The 19,721-nt window shown below is 37.4% G+C and overlaps 1 long non-coding RNA gene across 1 annotated transcript; it reads left to right on the top strand.

The window, feature by feature from the left end:
• The first annotated feature begins 498 nt into the window (after positions 1 to 498).
• LOC123607630 lies at positions 499 to 15,966 on the top strand. The gene is made up of 3 exons (XR_006716820.1): positions 499 to 524; positions 14,281 to 14,374; positions 15,857 to 15,966. It is a non-coding gene; the product is annotated as an uncharacterized LOC123607630 (long non-coding RNA).
• The last annotated feature ends 3,755 nt before the right edge of the window (positions 15,967 to 19,721 follow it).

The following is a 19,721-nucleotide window of genomic DNA, read 5'->3' as shown; positions in this document are numbered from 1 at the left end:
AGTAATAATAAATACCATTTATTAAGTGTTTACTGTGTCATGGGCTCTGCACCAAATTCCTTTTACAAACATTTATTACATTTATTCTTCACAAAACTGCAAGACATATATAATTACAATTTTATTTTACAGATGAGCATTGTTGGTCTTCAGTCAATTCATACTGATACAGCTGAACCAGTTATTAAAAGCCATCCATTTTTATTAGTCACAGTGTTTGTTGTTATCCATCAGCACATGGACTACTCCAATTATTAAGAATTTTGAGGGGCGCCTGGGTGGCGCAGTCGGTTAAGCGTCCGACTTCAGCCAGGTCACGATCTCGCGGTCCGTGAGTTCGAGCCCCGCGTCAGGCTCTGGGCTGATGGCTCGGAGCCTGGAGCCTGTTTCCGATTCTGTGTCTCCCTCTCTCTCTGCCCCTCCCCCGTTCATGCTCTGTCTCTCTCTGTCCCAAAAATAAATAAACGTTGAAAAAAAAAAAATTAAAAAAAAAAAAAAAAGAATTTTGAACATCATTCCTACAGGTAAGAAAATAGAGACTAAGAATAAATCAGTGGTCAAAGATCATGTAACAAAGAGCTAAGTTTTTCATTCTTAAGTCTAAAGTTCATGCTCTAAATCACTTTCTTAACTACATTTCAGAAATGTGGTTTTTCCTCATATCTTTTAGGAAGATAAAATGGTACCATATGTTTTTTAACTTCCTAAAGCCCGCCATAAAAACAAACAGAGGAAGTAGGGTAGGGAAGCCAAAACATCAATAACACACTAGGTGACAAAGTATTCTCATGAACTAAAATTTGAGTAGGTAGGAATCAATCTCCAATAGTAACAAACATGCATGGCATTATCAGCAGCTACACAGGAGGGAGCAGAGAAAAAAGAGGGTCTTCTGATAGCCCTGAGAGCTGGAAAGCCCCCAAATTACTATAAGTATTCTCAGAAATACTCATAAGGCCAATCTGAGAATAGCCAAAACTGGATGAAGTTTTGAAGACTCCCAGTCCCAAATAACAGTAGGACGAGGGCAGTCTGAGTCCTATAAACTCTCAATTCTAAGTGATGGAAGTTTTCTTACAGGACAAAGCCCACATTAAGAAACTGCTGAAACTAAAATTGAGCAGAGCAAATTGAACAGTTAGGAATAGAGAAGGCAAAGGAAACAAGAGATGCAATCATAGGGGGAGGAGCACTTTATGAAAACAACATAAGAGGGAGCTCTAGAACTGAGACATTAAGAAGGTTATCCTTAGGTTACATCCTCCACTAGTATAGAAATACTCACCTCACTTAAACATGAGCAAGCAAATAGATCACACAACTGAATCCTTTATAAAGTTATTGTTGAAGAAGATCATTAAGAAGACAGTGACCTGTGAGCTGGACTCAGGCACTAGGTGGCTCCTCATCCCCTTTCTGTCCTTGGAATGTGGATTCTACTTGACTTTCTTATGCCCAGAGACTGCCCCAGAACATAGTATTGAGATGGCGATGTGGTGTTGAGAACACCTGCATGGTATATGTGACTGAATCCAGTTAAGGCCTCTATATAAATTTTTAGGAGTTGGTGGGCCAGCACAGAGACTCACTTGTCTTGCTGCCGCCAAACACAAACCTTGTATATAAGTTCCTTTTGCTGCCACCTACTAACCTAGAATGGCTTGTGTTTTTGTTTGGTCTCTTCCTGCCCTCTGTGTACAGGGGCTAGTTTCAGATTTCACCTAGGAAGCTCCTGAGAGGTTTCAAACCAATGGTTACTGTGAGAAAAAAAGGAGTAAGGAACAAAATAACATCTCTATACACAATTAAGGCACACTAAAAAGAAATGCCCACAAATAGGTGAAAACATCACAATTCCCAAATCAGGCAAAAAAGTGAAATATTAGCCCAAACTTTATTAATCTGATTTAAAACAATAGGGGCACCTGGGTGGCTCAGTCAGTTAAGCATCTGACTCTTGATTTTGGCTCAGGTCATGATCTCATCGTTCATGGGTTAGAGCCCTGCATTGGGCTCTGTGCTGACAGTGCAGAGCCTGCTTGGGATTCTCTCTCTCCCTCTCTCTGCACCCCCCTGCTCTCTCTTTCTCAACATAAATAAACTTAACCTCCCCCCCCAATAAAAATATAGCAACATCAAGAACAGACAGAGACAGGGAGCTCAGTAATCCCCCAGGACTTTCAAAAAAAACTTAGGTATATAATAAAAGAAGTACTAAAAACCTAAAGAGAAGAGAAAATGCTAAAGTCAGAAAGAGGAGGGAGAAAAGGACATAAGTATAAGAAGGATGGTTGATTTCACTTCAGAAAAAGATGAAGGTCAGAAGAAAATGAAACCTCTCCACTGTGATGAAAGGGAAGAAACTGTCAACCTAGAATCTAGATTTATGTTTGAAGACATACTATTAAACATGCTTGGTAAAAGAAAATATAAAATAAATTTACAAAGTTTACAAAAAAGACAATAAAATCACTACACACTGAAACCTATGGGATGTATCTAAAGTAGTGATCAGAAGAAAATTCAAAACACTAGATACAATTGTCAATCAAAATTAAAGAATTAAAATAAGTGAATTAAATTCCCAGATACAAAATGAGGCAAAAAAGCCCTATAAGCCAAAAGAAATCAAAAGAAGGAAATAATGAGAGTAAAAACACAAATTAGTGAGGTAGAGAATAGAAAAGCAGCAGATGTAATTAGGTCAAAATCTGGTTTGAATAGATTTATTGAAATTCTTGTAATCACTTAAAGTGAACAATTCAATGGCTTGTACTACATTTGTTTGTGCAACGATGACTGCAATCAATTTTAGAACGTTTTTTTAAAGTTTATTTATTTTTGAGAAAGAGAGAGAACCAACAGGAGAGGGGCATAGAAAGAGGAGGACAGAGGATCTGTAGCAGGTTCTGTGCTGACAGCAGAGAGCCAGATGTGGGGCTCAAACTCATGAACTGTGATATCATGACCTGAGCTGAAGTCAGACATTTAACCAACTGAGCCACTAGGCACCCTTCAATTTTAGAACATTTTAATCACCTCAAAAAAGAACTCCTACATGCCTTGGCTGTCAATCCCCAATATCCTCACTCACTTTCCCAACCCTAGGCAACTAGTACTTTATTTCCTGTCTCTATAGATATAAACTATTCTATCTATTTATAAAAGAATCATACAATATGAAGTCTATGTGACTGGTTTACACTTAGCGTAACATTTTCAATGTTCATCACTATAGCAAAATTATTTATAAAATCTATAGATAAAAGAGAAATGAGAAAATTTTGCATATAGATGTTAACTATGGTATTCTTTAAAATATTAATAATTGGAAAATTGTGAAAATCAGGGCGCCTGAGTGGCTCACTCAGTTAAGCTTCTGACTTTGACTCGGGTCATGATCTCACCATTCATGATTTCAAGCCTCACGTCAGGCTCTGTGCTGACAGCTTAGAGCCTGGAGCCTGGTTCAGATTCTGTGTCTCTTTCTCTCTCGGCCCCTTCTCTGCTCATGCTCTGTCTCTCTCACACACACACACACACACAAATTACATGAAAAAAATAAAATTGTGAAAATGCCTAATGGTAGGAGAATGATTAAATAAGGATTTGGGAAGATGGTAGTGGAATAAGAGAGCCTTAAGTTCACCTTCACCTATGAATACAAATAGATGACTGTCAATTTATCTTAAATACCCCAGAAAGTGACCTGAAGACTGACAGAATAAACTCTACAACTAAAGGGAGAGAAGAGGCCACATCAAAGAAGGTAGGAAGTACAGAGATGGAGTTTGGGAGAGAGACAGATCAAGGTTGCTGTGGTAGGGAAGGAGCTGTGGTCATGGACAAGGGTGAGAGACAGACTAGCACTTGGAGAAGCCCACACAAGGCATATTAATTCCCCATAGCAATTGTCCTGGAAAGCAAGAGGGGCCAAATTTCATGAGTTCTTGCAAACAGCAGGGCATAAAGCCTAGAGTTTTAGGGTCAGTGGCTTGGCTCAGGGAGAGCCCAGGGAGCGTTTGGGTTGCTTTTGGAGAAAAGGCAGAGCAAACAGCCTGTGGACATACAGCATGGAAATAGTGATCTGTAGAGCACCTGGAACACACAGGGGTAAGGTTATTTGCTCACCTGAGACCATGTTCTGAAGAGACAGAGTTCACAGAGAGACCCCTCCGAAAACAAAGGAACTGGCAAGAGACATTTCTCTCCCCTGCCCTTCAACATAAGTACAGGGCCACCTGCAGGAATCAGCACAGCACTGACCCTCATACCTAACTTGCTTATATCAAGTCACACACCCCCTACACACCCACCCCACCCTGTGCTCCAGTGGAAACACTGTGCCAAGTCAGGCTTGCTTCAGTTTTCACCTTGGCAAGTTCCTTCCCCAAGAAAGATCAGCCCAAACACCTTCCAACACAGCATCTCCTGAACTGGGAGGTTTGCAGAACCTCAAATCCAGTGGTGGGGTGTCAAGTCTCATTTCACAAGCATACCAGAGCATACCTAGTTAAAATACATCACATTCAGTTCAGGGACCAAATTCTGCCCACAACAGGTAAAGAGAGCCTCTGCAGATGACAGGCTTGAAGGACAAAGCAGCCAGGACACAATAGCAAAGCACACATAGCTCACATTGAAGACACTCCCAAAATCACCAGGCCCTGGGAACAGGGGACACCACACTGCAGGTCACTACAGGACCTCTTTTCATCAAGACATTACCCTTTAAGAACAGGAGACGTAGTTGACTTTCCTAACACAGAAACAGGCACAGAAACTTAGACAAAATGAGAAGACAGAGGAATTTGTCCTAAATGAAAGAAAAGGACAAGGCCATGGCCAGAAATCTAAGAGGAACAGATATAAGTAACATGCCTGATAGAGAATTTAAAGTAATGATCATAAAGATACTCACTGAATTTGACAAAAGAGTGGAAAACATCAGTAAGACCTTAACACAGAGATAAGGAATAACATAGCAGAGATAAAAGGTTCAATAAATAAAATGGGAATCATACTTGATGGAATAAACACCAGGCTTGAAAAAAGCAGAGAAATTAATTAATGATCTAGAACACAGAGTAATGGGAAGTAATGAGGCTGAACTAAAGAGAGGAAAAAGAACTATGCAAAACAAAAATAGACATACAGAAATCAATGATGCCATCAAGCATAATAACATTTGTACTATAGGGATCCCAGAAGAAGAAAGAGAAAACAGGGCAGAAAATGTATTTGAAGAAATAATAGCTGAAAACTTCCCTAATCTGGCAAAGGAAACAGATATCTAGATCCAGGAGGCACAGAGAACACCACCACCACCACCACCACCCTCCCCCCCCCGCCCCCCGCCCGGCAACAAAAGCTGTTCCATACCAAGACATGTTGCAATTAAAATTGCAAATTGTAGTAAAAAAGAAAAAATTTAAAGTAGCAAGACAAAAGAAGACAGTTACATATAAGGGGAAACCCCATAAGGTAATCAGCAGATTTTCTGCAGAAACTTTGTAAGCCAGAAGGGTGTGGCATGATATATTCAAAGTGATGAATGGGAAAAATCTGCAACCAAGAATACTCTACCCAGTAAGGTTACCATTCAGAATATAAGGGGAGACAAAGAGTTTCCCAGACAAACAAAAACTAAAGGAGTTCATGATAACTAAACCAGCCTTCAAGAAATACTAAAGGGAATTCTGAGTGGATCTGAAAGACCAAATGTGACATTTTAAAAATAGGAAACATAAAAGCAGTAAAAATGAATATATCTGTAAAAATCAGTCTAGGAATTCACAAAATAACAGGATATAAAATATGACACCATATACCTAAAACATGGGGAAGAGAGGAGAAAAGAATATGTTCAACGTAAATAACCATTAACTTAATATAGACTACTTTATGCAGAAGATGTTATATACAAACCATCTGTAAGCTCTCTACAAGAGATTCATTTTAGACCTACAGACAATTACAGATTGAAAGTGGGGGATGGAGAAATATTTATCATGCAAATGGATGTCAAAAGAAACCCATAGTAGCAATACTTATATCAGACAAAACTGACTTTAAGACAAAGACTGTAAAAAGAAACAAAGAAGGGCACTATATAATCATAAAGGGGTAATTCCAACAAGAAGGTATAATAATTGTAGCTATGCAACCAACATGGGAGCGCCCAAATACATATAACACTTAAAAACAAACATAAAGGAACTAGCAAATAGTAATACAATAATAGTAGGGGACTTGACCACCCCACATATACCAATGGACAGATCATCTAATCAGAAAATCAATAAGGAAACATGGTTTTGAATGATACAGTGGACCAGATGGATTTAATAGAACATTCAATCCTAAAACAGAATGCACATTGTATTCAGCTATACATGGAGTATTCTCAAGAATAGATTATATATTAGGCCACAAACAAGTCTCAACAAATTCAAAAAGATCGAACTCATCACTATGAAATTAGAAGTCAACCACAAGGAAAAATGTGGAAAGACCACAAACACATGGATGTTAAATAACATGCTACTAAACAATGAATAAGTTAACCAAGGAATCAAAGAAAATATCCAAAAGTACAAGGAAACAAATGAAAATGAAAACACAATGCAATGGTTTAAAACCTTTTCTTTGCTTAGAATCAGCCAGGGGTTCTAAGAGGGAAGTTTATAGCAATTCAGGCCTACTTCAAGAAACGAGAAAAATCTCATTTAAACCAGCTAACATTACACCTAAAGGAGCTAGAAAAAGAACAACAAACAGAAGCACCTGGAGGGCATAGTTAAGCAACCAACTCTTGATTTCAGCCTAGGTCGTGCTCTCACCATTGTGGCATCGAAACCCATGTTGGACTTCATGCTAGATGTGGAGCCTCCCTCTACCACTTGTGCTCTTTCTCTCTAAAAAAAATGAAACAACACAAAACAAACAAAACCCAAAACTTGCAGAAGGAAGGAAATAATAAACAGTAGAACAGAGATAAATGATATAAAAATAAACAACAACAATAAAACAGTGAACAGATAAATGAAACCAGGAGTTAGTTCCTTGAAAAGGTAAACAAAATTCATAAATTTCTATCCAGACTCATAAAAAAGAGGAAGTATTCAAAAAAAATTACAAATGAAAAAGGAGAAATAACAGCCAACATCAAAGAAATACAAATGATGGTAAAAGAATATTGTGACAACTATATCCCAACAAATTGGATAACCTAGAAGAAATGGATAAATTCCTAGAAACATGTAACCTACCAAAACTGAAGTAGGAAGAAATAGAACATATAAATATACTGATTACCAGTAAGGAGACTGAGTCAGTAATCAAGAAACTCCCCCAAAACAAAAGTCTAGAACCAGAATTCTATGAAACACTTGAAGAAGATTTAATACTATTCTTCTCAAACTATTAAAAAAAAAAAGTACAAGAGGAAGGAAAACTTCCAAATTCATTCTATGAAGCCAACATTACCTTAATACCAAAACCAGATAAAGACTCCACCAAAAAAGAGAACTACAGGCCAATATCTCTGATGAATATAGCTGCAAAAATCCTCAACAAAATACTACCAAACAGAAGTCAACAATATATTAAAAAAATCATTTACCACAATCAAGTAGGAATTATTTCTGTCATGCAAGAATGGTTCAATATTCACAAATCAATCAATGTGATACAGCACATAAATAAGAGAAGGATAAAAACCATATAATCATTTCAGTAGATGCAGAAAAAGCATTCAACAAGTAAAACATCGCTTCATGATAAAAGCCCTCAACAAAGTAGGTTTAAGTCAGGAACAAGACAAGGATGTCCTCTATCACCACTTTCATTCAACATAGTACTGGAATTCCTAGCCACAGCAATCGGAACACAAAAAGAAATAAAAGGCATCCAAATCATCAAAGAAGAACTCAAACTTTCACTCTTTGCAGATGACATGATATACTACATAGAAAACCCTAAAGACTCCACCAAAACTACTAGTAGAACTGGTAAATGAATTCAGTAAAGTTGCAGGATATGAAATCAATGTACAAAAATGTGTTGCATTTCTAAAAACTAATACTGAAGCAATAGGAAGAGAAATTAAGAAAACAATCCCATATATAATTGCATCCAAGACACGTGGGAATAAACCTAACCAAAGAGGTGAAAGACCTGCATTCTGAAATCCATAAAACATTGATGAAATAAATTGGAGATGACACAAAGAAATGGAAAGACATCCCATGCTCATTGATTGGGAGAATAAATATTGTTAATAAATATTATTCCAAAGCAATCTACACATTTAATGTAGCTGCTATTAAAAGACCAACAGTACTTTTCACAGAATTAGAACAAAACATTTTTAAAATTTATTTGGAACCACAAAAGACTCTGAGTTGCCAAAGCATTTTTGAAAATGAAAAGCAAAACTATAGGTATCATAATTCCTGACTTCACATTATATTACAAAGATAGTAATCAAAACAGTATGGTACTGGCACAAAATTAGACACATAGATCAATAGAACAGAAGAGAAAATCCACTAATAAACCCATTATTATATGATTAATTAATATTCAACAAAGCAGGAAAGAATATCCAATGGGAAAAGGACAGTCTATTCCAACAAGTGGTGTTGGGAAAACCAGTCCAGGTACATGCAAGAGAATGAAACTGGACTACTTTTTTAAACAATACACAAAAATGCATTCAAAATGGGTTAAGGACCTAAATGTGAGACCTAAGACATAAAAATCCTATAAGAGAGCACAGGTAACAGTGTCTCTGACATTGACTGTAGCAACATTTTCCAGATGTGTCTCCTGAGGCAAGGGAAATAAAAGCAAAAATAAGATATTTGAACTATATCAAAATAAGAAGTTTCTGCACAGTGAAATAGTCAACATAACTAAAAGGGAAACTATGGAATGGGAGAAGACATTTGAAATTGACACATCTGATAAAGAGTTAGCATCCAAAATGTATAAAGAACTTATAAAACACAATGCACCCAAAACAAATGATCCAATTAATATATGGGCAGAAAACATGAGCAAACATTTCTCCAAAGAAGACATCCAGATGGCTGACATGTGAAACGATGCTCAACATTGGTCATCATCAGAGAAATACAAATCAAAACTACAATGATATAACACCTCATACCTGTCAGAATGGCTAAAATCAACAACACAAAAGACACCAGGTGTTGACGAGTATGTGGAGAAAAAGAAACCCTCTCACATTGTGGTGGAAGTGCAAACTGGTGCAGCTACTGCAGAAAACAGTATGCAGGTTCCTCACAAACTTAAAAATAAAATTACCCTATGATCCAATAATCATACTATGGGGTGTTCACCAAAAAAACAAACAAACAAACAGAAAACACTAATTCCAAGGGATATATGCACCCCTGTGTTTATAGGAACATTATAATAGCCAAATTATGAAAGTGTCCATCAATAGATAAATGGAAAAAAGAGATGTGAGATTATATATATATGCGCAATGGAATATTACTCAGCCATAAATAAGGATGAAATATTGCCATTTGCAATGACATGGATAGAGCTACAGAGTATAATGCTAAGTGAAATAAGCCAGTCAGAGAAAGATAAATACCATATGATTTCACTCATATGTGGAATTTGAGAAACAGAACAAATGAACAAAGGGAAAAGAGAAAGAGAGGTAAACCAAGAAACAGACTCTTAACTATTTAGAACAAACTAGGGGCGCCTGGGTGGCGCAGTCGGTTAAGCGTCCGACTTCAGCCAGGTCACGATCTCGCAGTCCGTGAGTTCGAGCCCCGCGTCGGGCTCTGGGCTGATGGCTCGGAGCCTGGAGCCTGTTTCAGATTCTGTGTCTCCCTCTCTCTCTGCCCCTCCACTGTTCATGCTCTGTCTCTCTCTGTCCCAAAAATAAATAAACGTTGAAAAAAAATAAATAAATAAAAATAAAAAATTTAGAACAAACTGTGGTTACCGGAAGGAAGTCAGGGGGAAGTGATGATATAGGTGATGAGGATTAAGAAGTAAACTTGTCATGATGAGCATTGGGTAATGTATGAAATTGTTGAATCATGATGTTGTACACATGAAACTAATATAACACTGTATGTTAATTAAACTTCAATTAAAATTAAATTTTTAATATGAAATTAAATATACACAAAAATACTTATTTTAACACTATTTCTATTAATAGAATACTGGGATTTACTCACTTTATTAACTAAAGACTAGTCTAATAAATTATAATATATCTATTCATTGGAGATCTGTGAAGCTGTGAAAGAAGTTATGAAGATCTCTTCATAGGTCCAAGGAATGATATGATATTCAGAAAGTAGTGTCAAAAAAAAAAAAAAACCCAGGAGTCAGAATAGTAGAAATAATATGCTATACTTTGTATAAGAAATGGGAGGGGAGGGAGAGAGATATGTATTTGCTAACTTTTGGAAAAATATTGATAAATAAAATCTAATCATTTTATAGGAAGTGGGGAAGGAAGAGAAGAAAGAAACAGGAATGGAAGCTAGACCTCTAAATATATCAGATTTTATAATTTTTATTTTGGATACAACTGTCTATCTTACAGTTTATTTGTTTATTATTTTTTAATAATTAAATTTTTTAATTATTTGTTTATTGAATTTTAGTTAATATACAATTCAATATTGGTTTCAGAATTAGAATTTATTAATACATCACTTACATACAACACTCAGTGCTCATCACAATAAGTACCCTCCTTAACACCCATCTAGCCCATCTCACATCTCCCTCCTTCCAGGAACCCTCAGTTTGTTCTCTATTGTTAAGAATCTCTTGTGGTTTGTTTCCTTTCCTTCTCTTCCCCTTTGCCATATGTTCATCTGTTTTGTTTCTTAAGTTCCACATGAGTGAAATCATATGATATTTGTCTTTCTCTGATTGACTTATTTAGCTTAGCATAATACATTCCAGCTCCATCCATGTTGTTGCAAATGGCAAGACTATTCTTTTTGATGACTGAGTAAAGTACCATTCTATATATATACCACTTCTTCTTTATCCATTCATCAGTCGGGAATTTGGGCTCTCTCCATAGTTTGTCTATTGTTGAAAATGCTGCTATAAACATTGGGTTGCATATACTCCTTTGAATCTGTATTTTTGTATCATTTGGATAAATATCTAACAGTGTAATTGCTGGATTATAGGGTAGTTCTATTTTTAGTTTTTGGAGGGCTCTGCATACTGTTCTCCAGAGTGGTTCCACCAGTTTGCATTCCTACCAGCAGTGTTAGAAGGTTCCCCTTTCTCTGTATTCTCACCAACACCAGTTGTTTCATGTGTTGTTAATTTTAGCCAATCTGATAGGTGTGTGGTGGTATCTCATCATGGTCTTGATTAGTATTTCCCTAATGATGAGTGATGTTGAGCATCTTTTCATGTGTCTGTTAGCCATCTGGATGTCTTCTTTAGAAAAGTGTCTATTCATATCTTCTGCTCATTTATTAACTGGGTTGTTTGCTTTTTGGGTGTTGAGTTTGATAAGTTCTCCATAGATTTTGAATACCAGCCCTCAGAAACAAACAAAAAAACCAGGTCAAAACCACAACATATCATAGTGAAACTTGCAAAATACAAAGATAAAAAGAGAATTCTGAAAGTAGCTAGGGAAAAATGGTCCTTAGCCTACAAGGGTAGACACGTAAGATTAGCAGCAAGCCTGTGCACTGAAACTTGGTAGGCCAGAAGTAAGTGGCAGGAAATAGTCAATGTGCTGAATGGGAAAATATGCAGCCAAGAATTCTTTATCCAGCAAGGTTGTCATTCAGAATAGAATGAGAGATAGAGAGTTTCCCAGACAAACAAAACTAAAGGAGTTCATTACCACTAGACCAGTCCTGCAAGAAATTTTAAGGGGGACTCTGAGTGGATTGAAAAAAAAAGACCAAACCAACAAAGACTACAAAGGATGAGAGAACATCACCAGAAACATCAACTTTACAGGTAACACACCAGCACTAAATTCATACCTTTCAATAATCCACCTGAATATATATGATTTCACTCATATGTGGAATTTAAGAAACAAAACAGATAAATATAGGTGAAGGAAAGCAAAAACTAGATAAAAACAGAGGGAGGCAAACCATTAAATACAGAGAACAAACTGAGGGTTGCTGGAGGGATGTTGAATGGGGGGATGGGCTAAATGGGTGATGGGCATTAGGGAGGGCACTTGTTGGGATGAGCACTGGTTATTGTATGTAAGTGATAGATCACTAAATTCTACTTCTGAAATCTTTATTACACTATATGTTAACTAACTTGAATGTAAATTTTAAAAATTAAAAATAAATAAATAAATTACAATATTGGAGGGACACCTGTCTGGCTCAATCAGTGGAACATTTGGCTCGTGATTGCAGGGTTGTTTGAGCCCCACTTTAGGTGTAGAGGTTGCTTTTTTTTTAGGTGTAGAACTTAAAGTTTTTAAAAATAATAAATTGTAACATTGGAATTACAAAAAAAATCACCCTGAATATAAAGGGAATAAATGTTCCAATCAAAAGACATAGGGTATCAGAATGGATAAAAAAAAAAAAAAGATCCATCTATAGGCTGTCTACAGGAGGCTCATTTAAGACCTAAAGATGTTGGCAGATTGAAAATGAGGGGATGGTGGGGCACCTGGGTGGCTCGGTTGGTTAAGCATCTGACTTCAGCTCAGGTCATAATCTCATGGTTCATTGGTTTAAGCCCTGCATCAGGCTCTGTGCTGACAGATCAGAGCCTGGACCCTGCTTTGGAATCTGTGTCTCTCTCTTTGCCCCTACCCTGCTCATTCTCTGTCTCTCAAAAACAAATAAATATTAAACATTTTTTTTTAAGTTTAAAAAAAAGAAAGTGAGGGAATGGAGAATCATCTATCATGCTAATGGACATCAAAAGAAAGCTGAAATAACCATACTTGTATCAGACAAACTAGATACTACAACAAAGACTGTAACAAGAGATAAAGAAGGACATTATATCACAATTAAAGGATCTATCCATCAAAAAGAGCTAACAGGGGCACCTGGGTGGCGCAGTCGGTTAAGCGTCCGACTTCAGCCAGGTCACGATCTCGCGGTCCGTGAGTTCGAGCCCCGCGTCGGGCTCTGGGCTGATGGCTCAGAGCCTGGAGCCTGTTTCCGATTCTGTGTCTCCCTCTCTCTCTGCCCCTCCCCCGTTCATGCTCTGTCTCTCTCTGTCCCAAAAATAAATAAACGTTGAAAAAAAAAAAAAATTTTAAAAAAGAGCTAACAATTGTAAATATTTATGCCCCCAACTTAATGCAACCAAAATATATAAATCAATTAATAACAAATATAAAGAAACTTATTGATAATAATGCCATAATAATAGGGGGATTTAATACCCTACTTACAGCAATAGGCAGATCACCTAAGCAGAAAATCAACAAGGAAACAACAGCTTTGAATGACACACTAGACCAAAATTTAATTTTAAGAATATTTAAGGAGAGTGGGGCATCTGGGTGACTCAGTTGGTTAAGGGCCCAACTTACAGTTGGGTGATCTCACGGTTTGTGGGTTCAAGCCCTACATTGGGCCCCATGCTGGCAGTGCAGAGCCTTCTTGGGATTCTTTCTTTCTCCCTCTTCTCTCTGCTTCTCTCCCCCTTGTACTCTCTCTCTCTCTCGAAATAAATACACTTCAAAAAAATATTTAAAGAGTAGACTGTCTAAAGCAAAAATCAAGGAAATAAACTTAACTCTGTATGAAGTTGGTGGTATAACCACTTTGAGAAAAATTATCATAACTTTAAAGCACTACATTTTGACTATCCATCTAAAGACAAAAATACCAGCAAAAAAAAAGACTTAAATTGAATTCAGTAGGTTTGTACTAATTTTGAAGCTATTTTGTATTTATTTTGAAGCTATTACAATATTATATATATATAATATTCAATGTCTATGTGAGTGCATTAGAATAAAATCAAATAAATAATTACATTAGTGTTATCGGTATTTTTTTCAAAATAAGAAAATGAGTTGCAAATATAAAAATGAAGAATTAAAAACCTGATAATCTTTAATTTGAATAAAATATTTAGCTATAAGTTTAGAATTTATTTTTCTTTTCCTAAATTAATACGTATTTCCTAACCCTGTTCACTGAAAAGGACTAAACATAATTACAATCTATTAACAATGAATAAATATTTCTAGTGCATAGATTGTGGTCTTAAAATGCTATTCCTTTAGAAAAGAAACCAGGACTTTTGAAGAAATGGCTGACTCCAAATATGGCACAGGAAACAGAAAAAAATGTACCTGGGATATCTTGTCACTTCTGAAAGCAAGGTAACTATCAAAGACTACAGACATCACTGTTAAGAGGACAAAGACATCATTTTTATCTGGCCAAAAATAAGACAAATTTGTAAAGTAATGACTACATTGAATCAAAATGCATTAATGCATTTTGATTAATGCATTTAATATGCAAAATGCATATTAAAATCTATGAGTTCAGGGAGATCCAACATGGTGGAGAAGTAGGGGGACCCAAAGTTCCCTCATCCCTCAAACACAGCAGTGTTGAGGCCAAAGGACTCTAAATTCCAAGAGTCCGGGCTGCAGAGTGACAGAGTTGTCTCCAGAGACCCACGGGGACAACCTGGTGGGCCATAGGTGTGTCATTGTGAACTGGGAGAGATTAAACGGACAGCATAGGCACAGATGGGAAGGATCCTCTTCTTCAGAGAGACAAAGGGAAGAAAAGAGAGGCAGGGGAAGCATAAGACTGTATCTGGACAAGAGAAAAAATCACAGACCCAGAGGGAGAAAGATCCAACCTCTAACCGCAGAGTTTTCTCCGGACTGGGGCCAGTTGCCCTGTTCGTGCACCTGGGGAGGAGGGAAGCCAGCTCCGGGCTCAGTAACTAGTTCAGAGGCACATTCCATAGTGGGAGAAAGCAATCCCCTCCCTGGAGTGCTGTGAGAAGAAGGTACACAACAGTTCAAAGGACAAAGACTGCCTGTGCCTGCCAGCCAGAGGCAATATATCATTGGTGGCATGGAGTGGCACTTCTCTAGAACTGAATGCACAGAGCAGGACCCCTTAAGACATCAGGGTTTAAATCCCCACCAAGTGCCAGGGAGTTGCAGGAGTCCGCAGAGCAAGACAAACTGACCTCGTTCATTCTGATGGCACCGTGAGGATGGCCTGAACAGAGTGGTTTGGGACACCTAGTCTGTGAAGGAGAGACTGGAGTGTCACCAATTTTCTCCCTATCACCAACAAGGTTGGGCCTCAGGGAACAGACAGCGGGCCCACAGGGGAGGCAGGCCCGCCTATACCAAACCACACACCTCAGCACCTGGTAACTGTGTATCTACTGAAGCAAGGTAGATGCTGATGAACAAGACAGCCCCTCCGTCAGACCAGTGCTGCCACTGGTTCCAAGGCACCCAGCAGTTTTGCATTTTCTGATTTAATTCGTGGACAATTCCTATTATATATATATATATTTTTTTTTTTCTTCCTTTTATCCTTCTTATCTCTTCCCTCCTCTAGTCTGGTTATTCTGGTTATTGGTTTGTTTAAGCAGACATATTTAATCTATTCTCTTTATACCTGTTCTGTATCTCCTTCTTTATTTTCCTCTGCCACTCTCTGGATTAAGCTGTATAGTTTCTCTGCCTGGTCAATTTTCTTTTCTTTTCCTTTTCCCTGCCCCGTTGTTTTCTTGTAGCTGGTGTTTTTGTTTGTTTTGCTTTGTTTTAAAGGGTTTTTTTTTTTGTCTGTCTGGTTTTTGTTTGTTTGTTTCTTTTCTTTTCCAGGGCAACATCAATGAAAAAATCAAAGTATACCTGGTAAAGGGTCCAAAACATCACTATGAGTAGGAAGATAAAGCAACCAAAGTCACAAAAAGACAGCAAGTAACACATTCCAAAAAACAGGCCTGAAGGGCCAGGCCCTGGACAGTGTATAACCCCTCTTTAATATAGTAGTCTCACAGGTGCAGGACCATAACAAGCTTTTAAAACACATAAGGGATAAGAAAAGTAGCCAAAATGATGAAATGGAAGAATTCTCCTCAAAAGAAATTCCAGAAAGAAATGACAGCTAAAGGATTGATCAAAACAGATATAAACAATGTAAGTGAACAAGAATTTAGAATAATCATCATAAGATCAATCACTGGGCTTAAAGAAAGCATAGAAGACAGCAGAGAATCTACTGCTTCAGAGATCAAGGAACTAAAAAATAGTCATAATCAATTTAAAAATGCTGTAAATTAGGTGCAAAATAAACTTGAGGCAGTGACAGCAAGAATTGAAGAGGCAAAGGGGAGAATAAGTGAAATAGAAGATAAAATTATGGAAAAAAATGAAGTTGAGAAAAAGACAAAAAAATTCTGGACCAGGAAGGGAGAATTAGAGAACTAAGTGATTCAATGAAACTTAATAATATCCATATCATAGGATTTCCAGAAGAAGAGAGAGAGAAAGGGGCAAAAGGTGTAGTTGAACAAATCATAGCTGAAAATTTCCCCAATCTGGGGAAGCAAACAGACATTGAAATCTAGGAGGCACAGAGAACTCCCTTCACATGTAACTTGAATCAATCTTGTGCATGACATATCATAGTGAAACTGGCAAAATACAAAGGAAAAGAAAGAATTCTGAAAGCAGCTAGGGACAAACTGGCCTTAACCTAAAGGGGTAGACACATAAGGGTAGTAGCAGACCTATCTATTGAAGCTTGGCAGGCCAGAAGGGAGGGTCAGGAAATATTCAATGTGCTGAACAGGAAAAAAATGTAGCCAAGAATACTTTATCCAGCAAGGCTATCATTCAGAATAGAAGAGGGGAATAAAGATTTTCCCAGCCAAACAAAAACTGAAGGAGTTCATCACCACTAAACCAGCCCTACAAGAGATCCTAATGGGGGACTTTGTGAGTGGAATGCTGAAAAGACTACAAAGAACCAGAGACATCACTGCAAGCATGAAACCTACAGATAATACAATGATTCTAAATCCATATCTTTCAATAACACTGAATGTAAATGGACTAAATGCTCCTATCAAAAGACATAGGGTATCAGAATGGATAAAAAAACAAGACCCATCTATTTGCTGTCTACAAATGACCCACTTTAGCCCTGAGAACACCTTCACATTGAAAGTGAGGGGATGGCGAACCATCTGTCATACTACTGGAAGTTAAAAGAAAGCTGGAGTAGCCACACATATCAGAAAAACTAGATTTTAAACTAAAGGCTGTTACAAGAGATGAAGAAGGGCATTATATCATAATCATGGGGTCTATCCACCAAGAAGAGCTAGCAATTATAAATGTTTATGCACCCAATTTGGAGGCACCCAAATATATATAACAATTAATCACAAACATAAGCAATCTTATTGGTAAGAATGTGGTAATTGCAGGGACTTTAATACTCTACTTACAACAATGGACAGATAATTTAGGCAGAAAATCAATAAGGAAACAATGGCCCTGAATGATACACTGGACCAGATGGACTTGACAGATATATTCAGAGCTTTTCATCCTAAAGCAGCAGAATTCATTCTTCTCGAGTGCACATGGAACATTCCCTAAGATAGATCACATACCAGGTCACAAAATAGCACTCAATTATTTATAAAAGAATTGAGATCATACCATGCACATTTTCAGGACACAATGCTATGAAATTTGAAAGCAACCAGAGGAAAAAGTTTAGAAAACGTCCAAATGCATGTAGGTTAAAGAACAAAAGAATGAATGGGTCAACCAGACAATTAAAGAAGAAATTAAAAAATATACGGAAACAAATGAAAATGAAAACACTGCAGTCCAAACCCTTTGGGATGCAGCAAAGGCAGTCCTGAGAGGAAAATATATTGCAATCCAGGTCTATCTCAAGAAACAAGAAAAATCCCCCAACAAAAAATCTAACAGTACATATAAAGGAAGTAGAAGCAGAACAGCAAAGAAATCCTAAGGCCAGTAGAAAAATAAAACTAATAAAGATTAGAGCAGATGTGGAGTTTGGTGAGCTCTTTATAGATTTTGGATACTAGCCCTTTGTCTGATATGTCATTTGCAATTATCTTTTCCCATTCCATTGGTTGCCTTTTAGTTTTGTTGGTTGTTTCCTTTGCTGTGCAGAAGCTTTTTATCTTCATAAGGTCCCAGTAGTTCATTTTTGCTTTTAATTCCCTTGCCTTTGGGGATGTGTCAAGTAAGAGATTGCTAAGGCTGAGGTCAGAGAGGTCTTTTCCTGCTTTCTCCTCTAGGGTTTTGATGGTTTCCTGTCTCACATTCAGGTCCTTTATCCATTTTGAGTTTGTTTTTGTGAATGGTGTGAGAAAGTGGTCTAGTTTCAATCTTCTGCATGTTGTTGTCCAGTTCTCCCAGCACCATTTGTTAAAGAGACTGTCTGTTTTCCATTGGATGTTCTTTCCTGCTTTGTCAAAGATGAGTTGGCCATACGTTTGTGGGTCTAGTTCTGGGGTTTCTATTCTATTCCATTGGTCTATGTGTCTGTTTTTGTGCCAATACCATGCTGTCTTGATGATGACAGCTTTGTAGTAGAGGCTAAAGTCTGGGATTGTGATGCCTCCTGCTTTGGTCTTCTTCTTCAAAATTACTTTGGCTATTCGGGGCCTTTTGTGGTTCCATATGAATTTTAGGATTGCTTGTTCTAGTTTTGAGAAGAATGCTGGTGCAATTTTGATTGGGATCGCATTGAATGTGTAGATAGCTTTGGGTAGTATTGACATTTTGACAATATTTATTCTTCCAATCCATGAGCATGGAATGTTTTTCCATTTCTTTATATCTTCTTCAATTTCCTTCATAAGATTTCTATAGTTTTCAGCATACAGATCTTTTACATCTTTTGTTAGATTTATCCCTAGGTATTTTATGCTTCTTGGTGCAATTGTGAATGGGATCAGTTTTTTTATTTGCCTTTCTGTTGCTTCATTATTAGTGTATAAGAATGTAACTGATTTCTGTACATTGATTTTGTATCCTGTGAAGAAATGGGCAGAAAACATGAATAGACACTTCTCTAAAGAAGACATCCGGGTGGCCAACAAGCACATGAAAAGATGCTCAACGTCACTCCTCATCAGGGAAATACAAATCAAAACCACACTCAGATATCACCTCACACCAGTCAAAGTGGCCAAAATGAACAAATCAGGAGACTATAGATGCTGGAGAGGATGTGGAGAAACGGGAACCCTCTTGCACTGTTGGTGGGAATGCAAACTGCTGCAGCCACTCTGGAAAACAGTGTGGAGGTTCCTCAAAAAATTAAAAATAGACCTACTCTATGACCTAGCAATAGCACTGCTAGGAATTTACCCAAGGGATACAGGAGTACTGATGCATAGGGGCACTTGTACCCCAATGTTTATAGCAGCACTCTCAACAATAGCCAAATTGTGGAAAGAGCCTAAATGTCCATCAACTGATGAATGGATAAAGAAATTGTGGTTTATATACACAATGGAGTACTACATGGCAATGAGAAAGAATGACATATGGCCCTTTGTAGTAACGTGGATGGAACTGGAGAGTGTTATGCTAAGTGAAATAAGCCATACAGAGAAAGACAGATACTTTTCAGATAATGTTTTCACTCTTATGTGGATTCTGAGAAACTTAACAGAAACCCATGGGG

Source organism: Leopardus geoffroyi, chromosome A2 (genome assembly GCF_018350155.1).
Source record: "Leopardus geoffroyi isolate Oge1 chromosome A2, O.geoffroyi_Oge1_pat1.0, whole genome shotgun sequence".
NCBI lineage: Eukaryota > Metazoa > Chordata > Mammalia > Carnivora > Felidae > Leopardus > Leopardus geoffroyi.
This window is presented reverse-complemented; position numbering and strand designations above follow the sequence as displayed.